This window comes from Sinocyclocheilus grahami, unplaced genomic scaffold (genome assembly GCF_001515645.1).
Source record: "Sinocyclocheilus grahami isolate Dianchi unplaced genomic scaffold, SAMN03320097.WGS_v1.1 scaffold41.1, whole genome shotgun sequence".
Lineage (NCBI taxonomy): Eukaryota > Metazoa > Chordata > Actinopteri > Cypriniformes > Cyprinidae > Sinocyclocheilus > Sinocyclocheilus grahami.
The window spans coordinates 744,729-756,059 of NW_015505220.1; the positions used below are offsets into that span (position 1 = coordinate 744,729).

Consider the following 11,331-nt stretch of genomic DNA (forward strand, 5'->3'; position numbering starts at 1 on the left):
TATACGTTTAACATTTAAATGACTGGAATATTTCAATAGAACTTTTTTGCACCATTAAATAATTGGAAAACAAATAAAATGATTGTATTTTTATAATATGATATATTTATATGTAATAAATATATACTATTACGTTACATTATAAATATTATATATTTAAGTTACAGGATAAAATTATTTCAGTTTTAAGTCTCTATTTCAAGTCTTTCTTAATTGTATATATGTAGCAGCAATACTCATATCACTCATACACTCACAGAAAAGGTCATACCGCATAAGTCAAAATCTTTTCGTCCTTCCTGTTTGCCTGAAATATAGTTTCACCTCTTAAATAAATAAATAAACAAACAAAATAATACAAATTAATTACCAAAGCCATAAACTCAATACTTCAATCCATTATGTGTAGAAGAAAAGGTCAGCGTTCCCCCGTGGATGTTACAGAATAACACACAAATAGGACTTAACATATAGATCCATAAACAAATTTGTCATTGGACCAAAGAGAAGTGTAAATGTGTGCTTGCACTTACTAATGCTTGGGTCACTCTGTCGAGGACTCACAGGACGGATCCATCCATGTCCATTTCCTGGAAACACTGTTAGATGAGTTAAAAAACACTCACAATAATGTCTGTATTAATGTACTGTATGTTTCCAAGCATTCAAGCTACGCACAGAAAATTCTGTAAGAAATGTGCTTAAATAAAGTAACCTGGTAAAGTAAGCCTTGTGAATGACCCCCTCTGGCCTGCTTTATCCTATACATCCCACATATCAAATCGCTCCACCACTCTTCCTTGCACTCCACGGAGGAGGAAATTCCCTGGAAAATGAGACACATCCTTTTGGCTGGAATATCCTGGATCAGTTTCATCCTCATCCGAATCTGATACTGAACTTCTGCAAACTCTCCCACCGTGTGTGTTCATAACCCCGTGCTCCACTGCAGGAAATAGGAAAAGGAGAATGAAGACATTTAACAACAATTGCGTAAAAATACATTTAGCATGTTTAAGTAAATACAATATTGCACATGCATGCACATGTCACATATGCATCACATACAACAGCGGTTTTACTCAGCACAGTATTAAAATTAAACAAAAATCTACTTCAAATTAAACAATGAAATGCATATTACAAATAACTGCATAAGTCCTTATATATATATATATATAAACTGAATTGCTAAATTAATAAAACAAAATTGAAGGGAGGTTAATTGAACTATTGAATATTTTTTTTTAAATGCCTACAATAATTATTCTCGACAAATATCAATTGTGATTAATATGTGTATTAATATGTCTTTACAAAACTAGAATTCCTAGAACTAGAGCTAATTTTAAGAAAATTATTTTAAAGGGGTCATATGACTGCTAAAAAAGAACATTATTTTGTGTATTTGGTGTAATGAAATGTGTTTATGTGGTTTAAGGTTAAAAAAACACATTATTTTCCACATACTGTACATTATTGTTTCTCCTCTATGCCCCGCCTTTCTGAAACGCATCAATTTTTACAAAGCTCATCGGTCTGAAAAGTGAGGTGCGCTCTGATTGGCCAGCTATCCAGTGCCTTGTGAGTTGCATCGTGCCGCATAAACATAAAATAATGTCTGCATTTGTGATTGGAGAAACGACAAACAACAAGCGCTACTCTACATTGCTCAAAACTCGCATTTGAATCATCAGTGACAAATCCTTTAAATATGAAAACGTACTTACAGTCTGTGAGTCAGCATTACTTGTAAGCAACATAGACTGTATAGGGTCAGCATACGTGCCGAAGGGGAAACAGGGGAACTGAATTCACCGGAACACCGGCATTGTAGGCTACTCTCCCAGTAAATAGTCCTCGTCCTCCGTAAAATGCGCTGCACACATCTGAATATTTGGTTTGAAGTGTTCTGGAAAAGTGTTGTAAATACAACTTAACCACTGATTTCTAGTCGTGTCCTCTTTTGGAAGACCAAGCAAAGTCGTTTCACTTTCACAACGAAACACACAGCGTCTCCACGACATGGCGGTGGCGGCAACAATACTACAGCGAGATTCAAAGTTACGCCTTCTTTCTTTGCGTGAACATTTGGGCGGCGTTATGCAAATCTTCCCACATCGTGACGTAGACATGTGGGGGGCGTGTTTGAAAGAGGCGTTTTAGGAGGGCGTGGACAAGTCTTAACTTTTATAAAGAATATATCTTTGGGTTTGAGACTTTAGTCTTTGCAACTTTAGGGATCTTATCTATTCACGAACAGCTTGTAACACTCCAAAGAAAAAGGAAAACTTGAAATCGCATCATATGACCCCTTTAAATGCATGGCTGTTATCAAGGAAAATAGTACATTTTATGGCCACTACACATCCTTTTTGTGCAAATAAATAATTATTACTAAAATAAATCAATTAATCAAAATTATTTAGAAATGTAACAAAAAAGATTAATAACAATAATAAATCAATTAATAAAAATATAAAAAGTAAATAGTAATAAAGTGATTATACATTCAATAATAATAATAATAATAATGTATTTGGCAGTTGAAGCATATTTCTGCATGGCTGAACAGTCAGCAAGAAACAAGTAGTTTTCCCATCAAACCTGACCCATTATCACCTTGTTTTATTATCATTATTAACCAGCGCAAACACAACAACATGCTGACTGCACATTTGAATCTTCATTTTCACTGTGAACCAACACCGACATGCGAAGAGTCTATAAAAATAATCAGAGTGTACGTGGAGGGTGAGAAGTCTGCTAATCAGAAGATGAGACCCCCATCCTCCCCCACCACCTCCCTCCCTTCATTTTCCATTCTAATTACTTTGTCTTCTGATAAAGGCATGGCTTTGGGATCATCAAAGGTCCTTGAAACAAAGAGCAATATATAGCAATTACTGAGCCTCTCATCTGCCGGGCTCAGATTAAAAAGCAGCACACAAGAACACTCCAAACTCTCGGCTCGTACGTTCAGAGCTGTCATAACATTGTGTCTGGAACCTTCTATGGAATTCTGCAGTCCTCCGAAGGCAATTAGGAGGAACAATTAGCTCGTAATTGCTTAAGACTCGCTATGCACATCTTAACTTGAATTCATGTCAAACTACTTTATATGGACGTGCAAATCTAAGCATTGTGTTGTTTTGAAGAGGTTTCGTTTGGGGTCATGATATAATGAGGGCTTTTGTTTAGTTTGTGTCAACTATACTATACTGGATACTTATGTTGGCCTTCAAATAACCAAATAAATAAATAAATAAAATAAATACAAATAAAAAACAAAAGCAACATAAAAGTAGTTTACACTATATTCTGAATATGATTTACGCTATAAGTCTTCTGAAGTCATGCAATACTGTGAACAACAAAGTGAAATGAAAGGTGTTATTCACTGTTAACCTTCCCTTCTGTCAAAACGCTCAAATGAAATGAAAATATCTTAAGCCATGTCATGCCATGTTTGATGGCAATGAAACTAAATACCATTAGTTTGAAACGATATGTGCAAATAAGAGCAAAACAGTTTTTTCCCGCTAAAATATAATGTTAAAGTCAACATAGAAAGACATTCCAAAATGGTGGAAATAGTGTTTTAAATAACTAGAGAGAAAACAACAACACAACAACATCATATACGTTGTTTTTGTTATGTAAGTCTTCTTAAGCCATGCAGTGGCTTTCTGTGAGCAACAAACATGTTCATAAAATTACAGAATTGTATTTTATTTTATTTTTGTTAGAATATTCCAATAAAGCCAACATGAAAAGACATTCACAACCCATTTTATTTCCATGTGATTTAAGAGTTCATGTTTGGAATAAAAATGGTTTAAAATGCTGTTGTTGTTGTTTTATTTAAATAAAAGGCACATGCGAACAATAACAGAATTGTATTTTATTTAAATTTTTATTTTTACTTATATGATTGCTTAAACTATTCTGTAAAGTCTACGTGAAAATATAAGCATTGTGTTGTTTTGAAGAGGTTTCGTTTGGGGTCATGATATAATATACAACAGGATATTCAACAAGAAAAACAAAACACATACAAGCAAGATAAAATTAGTTTCTCAGTATGTCCAGTCTTTTTAAGTCATGCAATAGTTTGCTGTGAACAACAGAATACAAATTTTAGTTGTTTTTCACTGTTAAACTTTCCATATTCTGTCAAAACTCTCAAATATTAATCATGTTTGGAATTGAAAAAAAATCATACAAAACATTATGCCATGTTTGATGACATTGATAATAAATGGCATTTCTTGCTTAAACTATTCTGTAAAGTCTACGTGAAAATATGTGCAACAGGATATTCAACAAGAAAAACAAAACACATACAAGCAAGATAAAATTAGTTTCTCAGTATTTCCAGTCTTTTTAAGTCATGCAATAGTTTGCTGTGAACAACAGAATACAAATTTTAGTTGTTTTTCACTGTTAAACTTTCCATATTCTGTCAAAACTCTCAAATATTAATCATGTTTGGAATTGAAAAAAATTCATACAAAACATTATGCCATGTTTGATGACATTGATAATAAATGGCATTTGTCTGAAACAAACAAACAAACAAAAAAAATATATATATGTATATGTATTTTATTTTAATTTTGTATTTTTTTTGTCAAAGTCAACTTGAAAAGACATTCACGACCTATTTTACTTCCAGAATGTGATTTCATATTTCAGATAACAGGGTATTCAATGAGAGAGAGTGAAAAAAACAACAACTATTGATTCTGTCCATCTGAAAGTTATTGGATTATCTGAAGTAGTCTCTAAGTTAAAAGATGTTATAACTTGTACATAATTTGTGCACAATAAGACCGGAAACATGCATTGACAAAGCAAACAGGGTCAATTATCTATGTCATGTTGACTTTAAGTGGTCAAATTAGTTTCATTAAAGGATGCTACATGCAATCACAGACAGAACTAATTGTGACACGTAGATCAAACCTGATAACAAGAGCTACACGTAATCTGTCACCTAAATGTCTGTAACCTGAGCACTGGTCTTATTAAGTCCTTATAGATGGAACCCAAGTGGTTAACATCTCTAATGAACAGGACTGTTCACAGCCCTGCCTGCACAGTGTGAACTTACATCGGAGTCATTAGCTGTTAAAAAGCTGATTATTGTGGAGGAAGTCTTTTCAAGGTTAAACACTGCAAGCTTCTGCTGTGAACACCCCTTAATTGCAATTATATTTGAAAATAGTTGAAACTATTTTACGCCCGCACTTAGTGTGAACGGTGAAAGTGTAAAACATGAAAAAAGCACCATGCCTGTCAGAATTCAGTAGCCTTATTAAACACTATTAAGCAGCACATTTGTGTGGTTTTTAGAATTTCTGTTCATGAACTATTTATAAAACCGTTTCACATAGTGAGTGACGATGACAAAAAAGTTGACAAAAAGTTGAGTAAATTCACCAAGAATCTTATCTTGCAGGCTAGTTTTGAATAAACTATTAAATATATGAGTCAGTATTATATAAAATATTGTGATACTGTAGCAATTAAGGCATCTGAATGTTAGTTTAAATACCTTGCAACTGACAACAGTTGATCATTTGATCATTATTTGGTGAATTACTGCTGCCATGATCTGCAAAAACAAAACGAACAGATTTGGAGAAATTTAGCATTGCATCACTTGCTCACCAATGAATCATCTGCAGTGAATGGGTGCCGTCAGAATGAGTGCCCAAACAGTTGATAAAAACATCACCATAATCCACAAGTAATCCACACCATTCCAGTCCATCATTTAACACCTCATGAAGCAAAACATATGTTTTTAAGAAACAAATCCATCATTGTCCATCGCAAATCCATCGCTTCTGGCCAAAATGTGGGTCTATAATCCATAATAACGTTTCCTCCAGTGATAAAGTCCATCTCCTGTTGCCCTCTCACATCAAAATTCACCCACTTATTTTTTTAGAACTGTTTTGGACTGTCTTCGCGTGTAAATGGTGCTTGATCTGTGCATATTTCTCTCCTGATTCAGACAAGATTACTTTATCACTGAAGGAAGCAATATTATGGATACAGCACTCATATTTTAGCCAGAAGCAACAGTTAGAACTTGAAACATCTTAATGATGATTTTTTTTTTACAAACATGCAGCTTTTCACTTCATAAGATGTTAATTGATGGACTTGAGTTGTGTGAATTAGTTGTGATGCTTTTATCAGCCGTTTGGACTCTCATTCTGACGGCACCCATTCACTGCAGAGGATCCATTGGTGAGCAGGTGATGTAATGCTAAGTTTCTCCAAACCTGTTCCAATGAAGAAACAAACTCATCTACATCTCGGATCACCTGAGGATGAGAAAATGTTCAGCAATTTTCCACTGAAGGAAGCAATATTATGGATACAGCACTCATATTTTAGCCAGAAGCAACAGTTAGAACTTGAAACATCTTAATGATGATTTTTTTTTTACAAACATGCAGCTTTTCACTTCATAAGATGTTAATTGATGGACTTGAGTTGTGTGAATTAGTTGTGATGCTTTTATCAGCCGTTTGGACTCTCATTCTGACGGCACCCATTCACTGCAGAGGATCCATTGGTGAGCAGGTGATGTAATGCTAAGTTTCTCCAAACCTGTTCCAATGAAGAAACAAACTCATCTACATCTCGGATCACCTGAGGATGAGAAAATGTTCAGCAATTTTCAGCATTTTTATTTTAGGGGGTGAACTGTTCCTTTAAATCAATGTCTTCCTTTCCAGTTCTTTATAACTATTTGTGAAATTGACTCCCAATTTGAGTGAAAATATTTTTACACCACTTTTATCAGTGTAGTCCCTGGTTAACCTGTTGGTTAGTAAATAAAACAGGATTTTGCGCTGCAATAGTTGGTGAAACACTGCAAACTCATTCACAGCAGTCTTTCCATCTGCCTGATCAGATCATGTGCGAATCTCGTGCACGTCGCTTCGCTTCTGTATGTGGTGAAAAATGAGAAAGTGGGAGGACAGGAAATGCATCACCAGTCAGAGTCACAACTCCCTCCGAATTCCTCACAGTTCCTCGCACAATTACGTGGCATGTGGAGCCGCTGCTTACACGCACACACTCCTCTGATGACAGCCCATCTACAGGGACATGTAGAATCAACGGCCATAAGACAGTAGGTTACAGTTCAGAAGAATTTGCAAGTTAAGTAGGCAGTGAGTGGGGAGGACATGCAGATGAACGGGAAGCCACATCATGCCGTTGTTAGCTTCGTATATAGGTTAATCATGTGACAAACGCATGGAGAACATTTACTTATCGGGCCTCCCCATTGGAAGAACCGCGGAGACATGCAAATCAACGCAAACTTAACTATGGCGGTGAAGCCATCTGTAGAGGGATTTTAACTCCCGTGAAAAAGGTTTACGTACATTATACGAAGCACAATATTACAGCTGCATATGTATTGTAGGATACCATATTCATATCATTAGCACAACAATACTAGAAGGCCCAAGATAATACAGTGAATTAAATTTAATTGAAATGCTATTAGTATACACTAAATAGAATAGCCTACGCTGACCTCAAAAAGTACTGGGAACATTGATAAGAAATGTTTCTTGTGAATCAAATCAAGATATTAGAATGATTTCTGAAAGATCATGTGACACTGAAACAGAGTTATTATAATTAACTGGAACTAAAAGCATACAAATATTAAGTTAACTGCCATAAGATATAAGAAAGCTAAACAATGTATTTTAAGCTTTTAATTAATTTCACTTATGCGAACCAATACTTCTTATGTATGCATGTATGTATGTATTTATGTATAAACGTATTTATTTATCGTCAACACTTAAACCAAATAAACTTATTTTTATTCAATGTTTTGCTTGACAAGTGAGCTAATTTTGTCTTGTTTTCTGTACAAATACCTGATGCTAATGACATGCAAAATACCAAATCACACATAAATGTTGTATATATATATATATATATATATATACAAAACATATATTACATATAGATAGATAGATAGATTACTGTATTTTGATCAGATAAATGCAGCCTTGGTGAGATTAAGAGACTTCTTAAAAAATAAAATAAAATTTGGACCCACTCAAACTTTTAAATGATGGTATGTGTCAAATATTACTTATTGCCTAGATAATGTTTAATATTTAAATCATAATAAAATATTTAACACAATTTAAATTGTTTTAATATATATTAAGATATTATGTTCTATATATAAATATATGTATTTATTGCTATCCTATTTACGATTAGATGTATTTTATGCACCATTGTCGGTGACCTGCGCCGCAGAGGATTAAAAGACTCAGGTATCTTGGTGGGCGCCTATGTGTTTGTGTGTGTGTTTTTGGCTTTGGAAGGCTCCTGGAATCCATCTGGCTGTTTGGGGTGGTTAATATCCAAGAAATAATCCATTTACAGCTTTAAATCTACCGCCTGAAGTGTTCACACACTCTCTTGTCCTCCTAAAGAGCCGCAGCCTCCGGTGAGAACCCAATAACAGCGGCCTGCACAGCCGACATGCGCTGGGGACACGCAACTTTTCAAATGTATATGCACGCTCACTAATCTGCCTCCATTCATTCTGATTTTGTAAGCCAGCAGCCGGGCTCTGAAAAGAGAGAGAGAGAAAGAACAGGCGGCGTATTGTGCACCGCACTGTATTTTCTCCAGGGTGCGCGTCTACCTTGACATCAGAACCCGATTGAGCAGAAAATATCTTCTAATATTCACAGTGGTGCTCCAATATATCAAAACACGGGCTGGTAAATATTTGCCACATGTTATTAGAGCACATAAACCACAGGGTATTTGGAGAGGTGAAAGGTCACGCCTAATGCCGTCCCTTGAGGGAGGAGTTTTTTATATAACCAAATGAAGCCACATCCAGGAATCCCCAACGGAGCAATGCAGGACATTGTAAATGGCCATATGCTAGTCTGTGTGGCTAAGGACAGTAAATATGTAAAGGAGATGGCTCATAAACCGTCATTATTAAACGAGTGACAAGGCTAATAGCGTATATGTGCGCGGAAGCCCTCCTCCACTGCGGATAGGCCTTAAAAAGATTAAAAAGCTCGGCGAAGGCAAATAGAGAGTTAGGTTATAACCTAACAAGGTGCAATTTTATCCCCACAGATCTCGCACGTATTTTTTAAGGCTATTTAAAGTCAAGAATAGCTTCTGTTTAAGCCCTCTTGATCTACTCGGAAAAGAAAGCTGAATATTTAATGCCAAACTAGCTTTGATAGGACTTTTTCTCGCTAATTAAAGCCACATTTCAGCCGGGCTCGGGGTAAGGTGCGTATACAGGAGCGGAGGGTGGAATATTGAACATTTTTGGTCAGCAGTTCTTCCCTTAAAAAACTGCCCATTAAATCAGACTTAGCCGTGCCCTCATCTATAGGGCTTTCGTTCGGGTTCGGATAGGTAAAGCTCGTTTATCTGTGCGCTCAAGGCGATAACGGGCCGAACGGGAAACGGGAACGGGCAGGGACGTTATTGTAGCTCATCTGTCAGAGATTCTGTTGGATTAATAATGGATGCCATGTTTAAGTAGGCATGTCGATAAGGAAAGAGACATCATTTATTTATTCAGATTGGGTGAAACCATCCAGCCTCTGAAACGGGGACGATTCCGCATTTTCAGCTCAGTCGAACTAATAATGCAGCAAATTCACTGTGGACTAATCTTTTAGAGCAATAATAATATTATCACCGGCTCTTGACAGATATTAAGTATTCCTGAATATTGTATGTCTGAAGCGAGGGGTAATGGATTCGCCTGGCCTGCCGTTACAGAAGCGTTAGGCGGGCCGCGTCTATCATGCACTACGTTGAAACTGTAACTTAAATATAATAATAATCATAAGACTTGCGTTCTAAATTAAAAATGCACTGGCATAAAAAGAGTACAGCAGAATTATAAAAGTAATATGCTGTGATTGAACGTCAGATACTTACATGTTATTAATTAAAACTTCATAATTTTCACAGCAACAACAAATTTAACAGGATGGAAGTGACAGAGTTTACAACCATCCAGAGTTTAAACCATCTTTTTAAATTCAGACATTTTCTTGTTGACTTGTGCAATTGTATCCAACCAGATGCAATGCTTTTTTGAGTGAGACAAATGACTTAATACCACAAAACATCACATAGTTCATGCATATCATGGATAATACTTACTGTGCAGGTGTTTTCCCTCCAAAGTAATGTCACTTCCTGGATGATGATTATTTCATTAAGGAAGGGACTTTTGTTATTTTACAAAATACTAACAGGATGGAAAGTGACACTTTCCCTCTCTAAACAGGTTTTATTTTGTATGTTTTATTTAAAATATTAAAGCTAGACACAGGGGAAAAAAAGGAGGAAAACCTTAAATATAATGATGAAATGAAATTGAAAGAAAATAAATAAATAAATAAAAATAAAATGAAAAAAAATGTCATCCACTCAAACCAAAGAATTTAAAATTCTCCTCTGTATTCACTTTATTGAGATAGTGTGATGAAATAAAACTTAATAATAACATATTTTTAATATATTTTTTTTTAAAACAGATATGACGAGGACATAAAAACGTAATGCATCCTAGAAAATAGCAGAAAGCAGTTTATCTTCGTGCTTCAAATAATATTTGTCTTCACTCATTATGATTTACCCATATTGCCATTATTTGATTAAAATTTCTTAAAAATGAATCATCTAAATGAAGATAAAAACAGCACTCGTCGGGCCACATATCACAATGCTGATATTTATTGATATTCATTGTTTTTTTTAGCATGCTTACATATGTATGCGTTGTTATTGTGGCCCACTGACATTCCCAAATGGGAATTAAAAGCAACTGCCCTCAGGACAAATGTTACTATTCATCCATGAATCTCAGGACCTTTTATTACATGGGGGTCTGATATCTAAAATGAGCCAATTACAAAGTCGTCCCAGACTGTTAAACATGCAGACGCTAAGCGTTGAGCTCCACTGAGTGTTTGGATGTTCTCTCATTGTTTCAAGTGAAGCAATCAAAATTCTGCTTGATTTTTTTGTGTGTTCTTTTGTGGGGTCAAATCAATCTAAAGTACACGTGTGTATCATTAAAGGAAAACGGACTACTAACGCGCTTGTTCTGGATAAGTTCAGACAACTGTAAGCCACTGCTGTGATATTGTCCTGCTTTGTATGTGCGTTCATTATCAGTTAATGAGGTTCAGAAGGAATTAAAAGAACGAATCCTTCCTCACCTCACAGGTGTTATCGAAATTAATGAGTTTACATCCGTTCTATTGAAAG

General features: G+C 35.3%; 1 long non-coding RNA gene across 1 annotated transcript; it reads right to left on the minus strand.

Moving 5' to 3' along the window:
* Positions 1-431: 431 nt before the first annotated feature.
* Positions 432-10,266, minus strand: LOC107582209 (uncharacterized). Its single transcript, XR_001608924.1, has 3 exons — positions 10,219-10,266; positions 716-946; positions 432-599 (listed from the first exon to the last, which is right to left on the minus strand). It is a non-coding gene; the product is annotated as an uncharacterized lncRNA (long non-coding RNA).
* Between the last annotated feature and the right edge of the window lie 1,065 nt (positions 10,267-11,331).